At 54.9% G+C, this 9,895-nt stretch overlaps 1 long non-coding RNA gene across 3 annotated transcripts; it reads right to left on the bottom strand.

Moving 5' to 3' along the window:
• Positions 1 to 1,673: 1,673 nt before the first annotated feature.
• On the bottom strand, positions 1,674 to 6,426 carry LOC110468457 (uncharacterized). Of its 3 annotated transcripts, XR_014956104.1 has the most exons (4): positions 6,265 to 6,408; positions 4,567 to 4,699; positions 3,179 to 3,492; positions 1,674 to 1,941 (listed from the first exon to the last, which is right to left on the bottom strand). It is a non-coding gene; the product is annotated as an uncharacterized LOC110468457 (long non-coding RNA). The 3 variants fall into 3 exon arrangements; XR_013340245.2 differs by lacking the exon at positions 1,674 to 1,941 and having other exon boundaries at positions 2,263 to 4,333; positions 6,265 to 6,426; XR_014956103.1 differs by lacking the exon at positions 1,674 to 1,941 and having other exon boundaries at positions 2,263 to 3,492; positions 6,265 to 6,426.
• Between the last annotated feature and the right edge of the window lie 3,469 nt (positions 6,427 to 9,895).

The following is a 9,895-nucleotide window of genomic DNA, read 5'->3' as shown; positions in this document are numbered from 1 at the left end:
AGCGGGCGGGGAAGGGAAAGGCCGGCAGGGGGAAAGAGGGACGGGACAGAGGAGGGAAGAGAGAGGGAATGGAACGGAGCAGCGGGGCAGGGACAGGTGAGGGACGAGTGGGGGGGTCGCGTTTGGGGGAGGAGGGAGAGTGGGTTTAGGGGAGAAAAAACAGAAATATGGAGAGAAGGAAGGAAGGGTAGATGGTGGGACGGGAGGGGAGGCCGAAATGGGGCGAGAAGGAAAAGGAGGAAGACAAAGAAGGGGAATAGGAGCAGAAGGAAGGAAGAGTAGAAGGGGGCACAAACGGGGAGCGAAAGCAGTCGGCTTTGGGGAGGAGAGGAAAACGGGGGAAAGGCAGGGAAAGAAGGGCAATGGGAGCAGGAGGAAGGAAGAGTAAAGGGGGGGAAGGAGAGAAGGGCGAAGCTGCGGAGCCCGCACAGAACCCACCACCCGCACTGCGCTCCGAGTGAGCAAATGGCGGCTGCAGCGATTCCCGGCACTTAAATAACCTCGGCCCCACCCCACGCAGGTGCCCCGCGGTCCCGCGCACCTGAGCCAGCGCCGGCCCCGCCCCTGAGGCTCCGGCCCGGCCCCGCCCCTGAGGCTCCGGCCCGCCCGGGATGGAGGCGGGGCCATCGCTCCCGGCCCGCCGGGATGGGCCCGGGGCTGCCGCTTCGGCTCCCGGCGGTGCCGCCTCTGCCCCGGCGGGCGGGTCGGGGTCTCTCTCGGGCCGGAGCACCGGGGCGGCGCCGGGGCCGAGCCGGCGGCGGCGGCGATTTCCCGGGGCTGACCGAGACCGGCCGGGGCGCGGGGACCCCCGTGCCGCCCCAGCACCCCCAAACCCCGCCGCTCCCCGCCGTGCCAGGGAATTTTCTTTTTCCCGGTGCAGGCCGAGACATTTCTGTGAGAAAACTCAAAAGTCAGGGGTACGGTGTCTGAGGGGAGAGAAGAGATTCTGGTATAAATCCAAAACGCGTTGTGAAAAGCAACATGGAACAGCTCATTTGCTCTCCCAGCCCGGTTTCTGTGTGACCGTCTGTGATTCCAGCTGCTCCGCTGGCACTGGCAGCCTGCGGGGCTCGAAGGACTTGCCAGGTGCCCAGCACGACAGAAAAGAACGGGAGAACTCCCCGGCTCTGGCAGCGGAGCCTCTCGGCAGTGCCAGCATCTCTGCATGGAAGCCGAGGGGCTCCAGCGCAGCCCCTCTGCAGCGTTCCTCTGCAGCTGGCACTGCCCAGCGCCCCTGACCAGGGTTTGGGGTCCCTGCACAGCCCCCGGCGCAGCCCCCTGGCTTCTTCCAGTTCCCTTCAGCCAGGATGATTTTCTCGGGGGTAGGAGCACCCAAAGCCAGCGGAACTGGCCTCAGCCACTTTCCGTGGGATCTCTCCTCTTCCTTCCTCACCAAATTCCCACTGTCAAAACCCAGCTTGAGGCACAGATCCCCATCCCCTCAATCTCTCCAAGGAATTGGGCTCGGATTTCCCAATCCAGCAGGGCAGAAATGCTCTTGTCCTTACCGTGCATCCTAATTGCAGTAATGGCTTAAGAAATAATTGAAAGAAATTAAAGGAATGAAGAGAAATTAAATAAGAGCTGCCAGCTCCAACTAAGGGATGCTCAAACCCCTTACCAACAATTCGCTTTAATTAACCGACTCAAACAAAGTAATTAACACCACATTGATACAGTAGGATTCTTTTTAATCGAGTTATAGATAAATATTGCAGAATGTAAAAACCTTTGTAAATCCAGAAACTCTTTCAAGAGATAGACAGGGCACAGCTGCATAGAGTCTTGGGGAGTTCAGGGGAAAAACCCCAAAGTTTTCAGTGTTTAGCATCTCCCACCCTGTCGTCACTGACAGCAAACACGGCTTCAGCCTCGGGAAAACACAGAGAGTCAGGGATTTTACAGATCCTGGTCTCACCTCAGCCTCTCCGCAGGTACAGTCTGCAGGGAGAGGGAAGAAAAAGGGTCAGAATGGACAGCCTACTTCCAGAAAATCATCACCATTCATAAAGCACTAAGCAGAGCTGTAAGAACTTCCCCAAAGGTTCATTTCCCTGCGGACTGAGGGCTCTCAGTTGAAGCACGGGCTGGACCTGCCACGGACAGACTCCAGGAAGCCCAGAAGTAAAAGCCACTGGGCCAATTCCATAAAACATTCCAAAATCAGGCTCCTAGGATGTGACCATCTCCTCTCTCACCTGGAGGTGGAAGCACAAGGAATGATCTTCCCTCCTGTGGGTTTTCTGGGATCTGCAGTGAACCGCAGGGGGAAGAAAACAAAGCCTGAATATTTCGCACGACTGGAACAGAAAAGTGGGGAAAAGGGAGGCAGGGGCACTGCTGGGGTGATAACTGGGATCCAGCCTCTCCACACCAATGGAAGCAGAGACTGAGTGACAGAGCCTTTGGGACCACTTTGCTGGGATTCATAGGAAAACGGGTGAGTTTTATTTTGGCAATAAAGCCAAGCTGCTTCTCACCTCATCAGCCGGGTACAGCAGCAGCACCCGCAGGAACCTGGCCAGGTGGCTCTGCCTGGCAGAGGGCTCCCCACTTCCTGGGAATTGTGTGCTACAGGGCTGTGCCACTGGCCATTAAAACAGTTCCCACCTGGCCCTTCACAAAGGCAAGGTGCTTTTTCCATACAGCAAATGGTTTTTGAATTAAGAAGGTAACACTATACTCAACTGGAGAAGAAAAAAGTGAGAGCTGTAAAATTTTCCCACGCCAGGCAAAAAAGAAAGCCAAATCAAACCAAAACGAAAAGTAGCATAACAATGAAAAAAACCCCAAAACATATCAAGCATATTTCAAGAGAGTTTAAATCTGAATGAAGTGATTTACTTAGAGGCTTGAAAATCTGCCATGATGCAAAAATCTAATTGCTGCAATAAAAGCCTTTTCTTACATCACATTTTAGCCCTGAATTTGCAAAACCCCCCGCCAAACTAACAATTCACCACATACAGTTCTTGAGTCATTCCTGTCCTTGAGCAAGTTATGGAGACAAGAAAAACATAAGTGACTCAATGCTGCTCCTTTGGAAATTACAGAATCAGAGGGAGGGTTTTCCTTAGCTTAGGAAAAATGCACAGCCAGTTCAGCAGATACTGAATAGCAGGGAAGTCAGGAGATACGTGCTTTGCTGTCAGAGACAAACATATAAATAAATATTTACATTAAGCCAGAGGTCTACAGATGGTCTGATCAGAAGTCTTGATGCAGAAAACCAGCCCTGGGGTATCCTCTTAAGGGACACAGGAGGAACTCCTTGGCTGGGACACAGCCTCGCTCAGCGCTGCTCCCATGGCTCTCGGCTCTTTGCCAGTGCTTGCAGTGTCCCCGGAGATCCCAGAGGATGGCAGGGCCAAGGCTCCCGTTCGCTCCTCCGGCACTCAGCGAGTGTTTCCTGCCACGCCCCCTGTGCAGAGCAGCCACGCGCGGCTCGCCGGTGCTCAGCCCTGCCTCCAGGGCTTTGAATGGCACATCCACCTGCAAAAGAGGCAGGGAGAGCTTCTGGCTCACACGCGGGATTTGACAACACAAAGAGCACGCGTGGGTGTCAGAAAGGGCTCAAATCCCATCTCACACCACCGAGAGGGGGAATGGAACGGAGCAGCGGGGCAGGGACAGGACAGGACAGGAAGGAGCCGGGTTTGGGGGGGACACGGAAACGGGGGAAAGAGAGGTAACTGAACACGGGCAGGAGCATGGAGCGGGAGAGAGAGGGACAGGAGGGGATCCTCCCGGCGCCCCGGCTCCGCCCCGGCTCAGCCCCGCCCGGGCTGCTGCGCTCGGCAGAGCTCGGCTCCGTTCGGCTGGACTCGCCTCCTCGGCCAGCTTCGGCTACTTTCGGCCACGCTCGGCTATTTCCGGCCGCATTCGCCTCCATTCGCCTCTTCGGCAAAGCTCGGCTCGCCTCGGCTGAACTCGGCAAAGCTCGGCTCCGCTCGCCTCCTCGGCCCCTTTCGGCCGCTTTCGCCCACGCTCGCCTAGTCCCGCCCGCTCCCGCCTCCATTCGCCCATTCCCACAGCTCGGCTCCCTCCGCCCGGCCCCGGCTCCCTCCGGCTCACACATTTCCTCAGGGCACCTCAGCACAGGTTGCCCACGGAGCTGTGGCTGCCCCCGGATCCCTGGAAGTGTCCAAGGCCAGGCTGGACAGGGCTTAGAGCACCCTGGCATGGTGGAAGGTGTCCCTGCCCATGGCAGGGGGTGGAACGGGACGAGCTTTAAAAAAAGGTGCCTTCCCATCCAAACCCTTCTGGGATTCCACGAATCTGTGAACCGCTCCCGGCAGAAGGGCTAGATTTCCATTGTGGTTCGAAAATGCTGCTGCAAGAACACGAAGAGAGATTTCAAATACTGTTAAAGTGGCACAACCACATCAAAAATTACGTCTGGGGGTAAAGTGGCAACTCTGCAATTCCAACCTCTGATACCAAGGACACATGGAGGGCTGAATCCTGGAGGTCCTTACATGACAGGATTTCTAGAGTTATCCATCCCCAGTTTGCTGCTTAGGGTTAGAAAATGTGGAATTCTGTTCTTAAGGGGTTACCACATACCATCAACGTGAGAGACGGGGATGCTGATGTTTGATCAGAGTCCTGGAGCAGCCTGGAGCACGCTGGCTTCCCGAACCAGGTCTGCTGCCTTGTCCGTGTAGGGGTAGGGCTTTGTCCTCAGCCTCAGCAGGATCTGTCAGCAAAGGAGGAGAGAAAAGTAGAGTGCACCGGCTCCCAAGTGTGGGGGAACCATGTGCTGCTAAGGAAGACCACGTGCTGAAAGTGGTTGGAAGCCGGGCGGGTTTTGGGAGGACAAATTCCATATTACTTCTGCAGGATTCTGTCTACAGTTCCTGCTCTACAAACCAAATACATCAAACGACAACAACAACCAACCAAATAAAAAAAACCCACATTAAATCAACAACAACAAAATAATCACTCCTACCTCAATAACCCCATACTGCCCCAAACCATTCCAAGGAGGGCGGCAGGAGGGGCTGGCAAAGGCAGGGCCCCGCCGGGCCCCCCTCGCCGCTGCCATCCTTCTCCAGCGCCGCTGCTGAGCCGCCTTCAGCCCAAAACCCACCCAAAAATACCCCAAAATCGTCCTAAATGCCCCCAAAAAACCCACCCAAAACTACCCAAACCCTCCTAAAAATATCCAAAAAACTCACCATAAAATGCCCCAAAACCAGCCCAAAACCCTCCCAAAAATACCCCAAAAAATCCACCCAAAAATATCCTAAAACCCACCAAAGAATACCCCAAAGCCCTCCCGAGAATACCCGAAAACCCTGCCCATAAACACCCTGAAACCCCGAATTAACCACTCTGAACCCCAAAATATCCCTGAGCTCCTCATACCCCAAATTTTCCTCCCCAACCCCCAAATTCCCCCCGACCCCCAAAATTCACTTCTGGGTCTCGTCCTCGGGGGCCGGCGGCTGCCGGGGCCCCCCCAGGCCCGCGGGCGGCGCCCCCAAACCCGGGGGGAGTTCGGGGTCCGAGTCGGGGTCGTCCTCATGAGCCACCAGCCTGGGGACCCAAAAACCGGGGGGAACCCCGAATCGGGGGGGGACCCAAAATTGGAGGGGGTTCTGGGGGGTTCTGGAAGGATTTTGGGGCATCCCAGGAGGACTTTTGGGGTCTCAGGGGGTTTTGGGAGTCCCAGGAGGAATTTCAGGGGTCCTAAAGGGAAATTTGGAGGTCCCAGGGGGAGTTTTGGGGTCCCAAAGAGAATTTTGGGCGTCCCAGGGAGGGCTTTGGAGTCCTGGGGAGAAGTTTGGAGGTTTCAGGGGGTTTTGGGGAGGAATTTTGGGGGTCCTGGGGGGGGGTTTGGGGTCCTGAAGGGAATTTTTGGGTTCCCGAGGCTGTTTTTGGCGGTCCCGGGGCTGTTTTTGGGGGATCCCGCCGGGTATTTTTGGGGGTGCCGGGAGTGTTCTTGGGGTCCCCCCTCACTAGTCCATGGCCGGCTCCACTCCCCGGTTCCCGGTCAGCGCCAGCGCCTTCGCCCTGCGGGAACGGGGGGCTCCCGGTTATTTTTGGGGGGTCCCAGAGGGTTCTGAGGGGTCCCGGGGGGTTTTTTGGGGGTCTCGGTGGAGTTTTGGGGGTCCCGGGGGCTCCGGGGCCTGTCCGTGTGTCCCGCCCCCCCCAATCCCATTCCCGGTGCCGGGTCCACTCAGGCTGCTCCCGCCCGCCCTCCCCCGCTGTCCCCCCGGTGCCGCCGCCCTCAGCGCGCCGGGCCCCGAATCCCACCTCCAGCAGCGCCTCCAGAGCCGCCCGAGCCCGGTCCCACCGCCCGCCGCCATCACGGCGGCGCCGGGCTCGCGACACGTGGGGGACGGCGGCCGGCGAGGGACAGAAAGGCACAAAGCGTTCCGGTACGGACGGCGGCCGGAACGGGACAGAAAGCCTCCCTCGCCGCTACCATCCTAATCCGGCGCCGCCGCGGAGCCGCCTCCAGCCCTCCCCTCACTCACAGACACCGCCCCGCTCGCCGCTCGCTGCCGCCCCTCGCCCCGTCTCGGTGATTTTGCCGGGCGCTGGCTAGGGGGCTGCAGTACCGCCCTGTGTCCACAAGGCGGCAGCACTTTTCAAGCGAGTCCGCGCCAAGCCACTCCCAAGAGGCCGGTCGGGCTGCAGTACCGCCCTGTGTCCACAAGGCGGCAGCACTTTTCAAGCGAGTCTGCGCCAAGCCACTCCTAAGAGGGCAGCTGCGGGCGGCGGGGCCGCAGTACTGCCCTGTGTCCACAAGGCAGCAGCACGTTTCAAGCGAGTCCGCGCCAAGGCACTCCCAAGAGGGCGGCTGGGCTGCAGTACCGCCCTGTGTCCACAAGGCGGCAGCACTTTTCAAGCGAGTCCGCGCCAAGCCTCTCCCAAGAGGGCGGTCGGGCTGCAGTACCGCCCTGTGCCCACGAGGCGGTAGCACTTTTCAAGCGAGTCCGCGCCAAGCCACTCCCAAGAGGGCGGTCGGGCTGCAGTACCGCCCTGTGTCCACAAGGCGGCAGCACTTTTCAAGAGAGTCCGCGCCAAGCCACTCCCAAGATGGCGGCCGCGGGCGGCGGGCTGCAGTACCGCTCTATGCCCACACGGCGGCAGCACCGCGCCGTCCCCACCGGCACGGCCTCGGCAGCGAACGCCCCAAAGCGTCCGCGCGGGAAAGAACGGAACAAAAAGCCTGCCTGCGACCCGATAGGAACCGAAAGGAAAAAGCTTTACTCTTAAGCTGCATTTCAATACGCTTTATTTTTCTATTTTTCATATTTATATTCACATTCGGATTTGTAATGGATATTGATGGAAAATTATATTTTCATAATTTCTTACATTTATTCCTATTATATTTTATTTCAGATTTTTATACGTATCCTAATGGATATCTTAATAGAAGTCAGGGGAGGGTGTGTGGCTGGGGGCGGGGCCAGGGGAGGGGGTAAGGACAGGGGTGGGGGTTGGGGGTGGGGTCAGCATTGGGGGAGGGGGGTCAGCATTGGGGGCGTGGTTAGGGGTGGGGTCAGGGTGTGGGGGAGGGGGTGGAGGGTGGGTCAGGGAAGGGGTTAGGGTAGATGGAGGATTCAGAGTGGGGGTGTGGCTACCAGACAGACCCCTCCCCTACCCCCCCTATACATATATATATAAATATAAAAATGTCAGGCGCAGCAGTAGAAAATTTGATGCTACCAAGGAGTAAAAATTTTTATTTTTACTTTGATGCTCCCAGGGAGTAGAAATTTTTATTTTTAAAGTTTTCTTTTTTTTACTTCCTCGGAGCACGGTATTTTCTACTCCTGCTTTTTTATTCTAAGTACAGAAAGGGGAAAAAAGAGAGAAAGAGGAGGAGAGAGTGAGAAGAAGAGGAGAGAGTGATAAGAAGAGGAGAGACAAGAAGAAAAGGAGAGAGGAGGAAGATGAGAGAGCGAGAAAAGGAAAAAGAGAGAGGAGGAAGACGAGAGAGTGAGAAGAAAAAGAGGAGAGAGGAGGAAGAGGAGTGAGAAGAAAGGGAGAGAGATGAAGAAGAGTGTGAGAAGGAGAGGAGAGAGCAAGAAGAGGAAAGCGTGAGAGGAAGAAGAGAGTGTGAGAAGGAAAGGAGAGAGTGACAAGAGGAAGAGAGAGGAGGAAGAGGAGTAAGTGAGAGGAAGAAGAGGAGAGAGAGGAGGAAGAGGAGAGAGAGAGTGAGAAGAAGAGGAGAGAGGAGGAAAAGGAGAGAGTGAGAAGAAAAGGAAAGAGTGAGATGAAGAGGAGAGAGTGAGATGAAGAGGAGAGAGTGAGAGGAAGAAGAAGAGAGAGGAGGAAGAGGAGAAAGTGAGAGGAAGAAGAGGAGAGGGAGAGGAGGAAGAGGAGAGAGAAGAAGAAGAATAGGAGAGAGGAGGAAGAGCAGCGAGTGAGAAGGAGAGAGGAGGAAGAGCAGCAAGTGCAAAGAAGTGGTGGAGAGAAGAGGAAGAGGAAAGAGTGAGAAGGAAAGGAGAGAGTGAGATGAAGAAGAGAGTGTGAGAAGAAGAGGACAGTGAGAAGAGGAGAGAGTGAGAAGGAGAGAGGAGAAAGAGGAGAGAGGAGAAAGAGAGAAGAAAAGGAGAGAGAGATGAAGCGAGTGTGAGAAGAGAGGAGAGAGTGACAAGAGGAAGAGAGGAGGAAGAGGAGTAAGTGAGAGGAAGAAAAGGAGAGAGAGAAGATGAAGATGAGAGAGAGGAGAGTGAGAAGAAGAGGAGAGAGGAGGAAGAGGAGAGAGGAGAAAAGGAGAGAGAGAGATGAAGAAGAGAGTGAGAAGACGAGGAGAGAGGAGGAAGACGAGGAGAGAGGAGGAAGAGGAGAAAGTGAGAAGAAGAGGAGAGAGTGAGAACAAGAAGAGAAGAGAGGAGGAAGAAGAAGAGAGGAGGAAGAGGAGAAAGTGAGAAAAGGAGAGAGGAGGAAGAAGAGCGAGTGAGAAGAAAAGGAGAGAAGAGGAAAAGGAGAGAGTGAGAAGAAAAAGAGTGTGAGAAGTGGAGAGAGTGAGGAAGAAGAAGAGAGAGGAAGAGGAGAAAGTGAGAAGAAGAGGAGAAAGTGAGGAGAAGAGGAGAAAGGAGGAAGAGGACAGAGTGAGAAGAAAAGGAGAGAGTGAGATGAAGAAGAGGAGAGGGTGAGAAGAATAAGAGGAGAGAGTGAGAGGAAGAAGAGGAGAGAGGAGGAAGAGGAGAGAGTGAGGAGAAAAGGAGAGAGAGATGAAGAAGAGAGTGTGAGGAGAGAGCGTGAGAAGAGAGCGTGAGAAGAGGAGAGAGGAAGAAGAAGAGGAGAGAGGAAGAAGAAGAGGAGAGAGGAAGAAGAAGAGAGGAGGAAGAGGAGAAAGTGAGAAGAGGAGAGAGGAGGAAGAGGAGCAAGTGAGAAGGAGAGAGTGAGATGAAGAAAAGGAGAGTGTGAGAAGAAGAGGAGAGAGTGAGATGAAGAAGAGGAGAGGGAGAGGAGAGAGTAAGAAGAAGAGGAGAGAGTCAGAGCAAGAAGAAAGAGGAGGAAGAGGAGAAAGTGAGAAGGAGAGAGATGAAGACAGTGTGAGAAGAAGAGGAGAGAGCAAGAAGAAGAAAAGGAGAGAGGAGGAAGACGAGAGAATGAGAAGAAGAGGAGAGTGTGAGAAGAAGAGGAGAGTGAGAAGAAGAAGAGGAGAGAGTGAGAGGAGAGCAAGAAGAAAGAGCGAGAAAAAGAAAAGGAAGAGAAGAGAGTAAGAAGAAAACAGAGCAAGAAAAATAAAAGAGAGATAAAAAGAAAAACCAAAAAAATCAGATTGGAAAGAGAAAGGCAAAAGAAAGGAGGGGTAAAGAGAAAAAGAGTGAAAGACAAACAGAAAAGAAAGCACTTGAAATGAAAGAGAAAAGGAAATAGAGAGACAAGAAAAAGAAGAAATAGAGCTGAAAACCTACAG

This window comes from Lonchura striata, chromosome 6, assembly GCF_050655825.1.
Source record: "Lonchura striata isolate lonStrDom1 chromosome 6, ASM5065582v1, whole genome shotgun sequence".
NCBI lineage: Eukaryota > Metazoa > Chordata > Aves > Passeriformes > Estrildidae > Lonchura > Lonchura striata.
The sequence above is the reverse complement of the archived record's forward strand: the minus strand, read 5'-3'. Positions and strand labels throughout refer to the sequence as shown.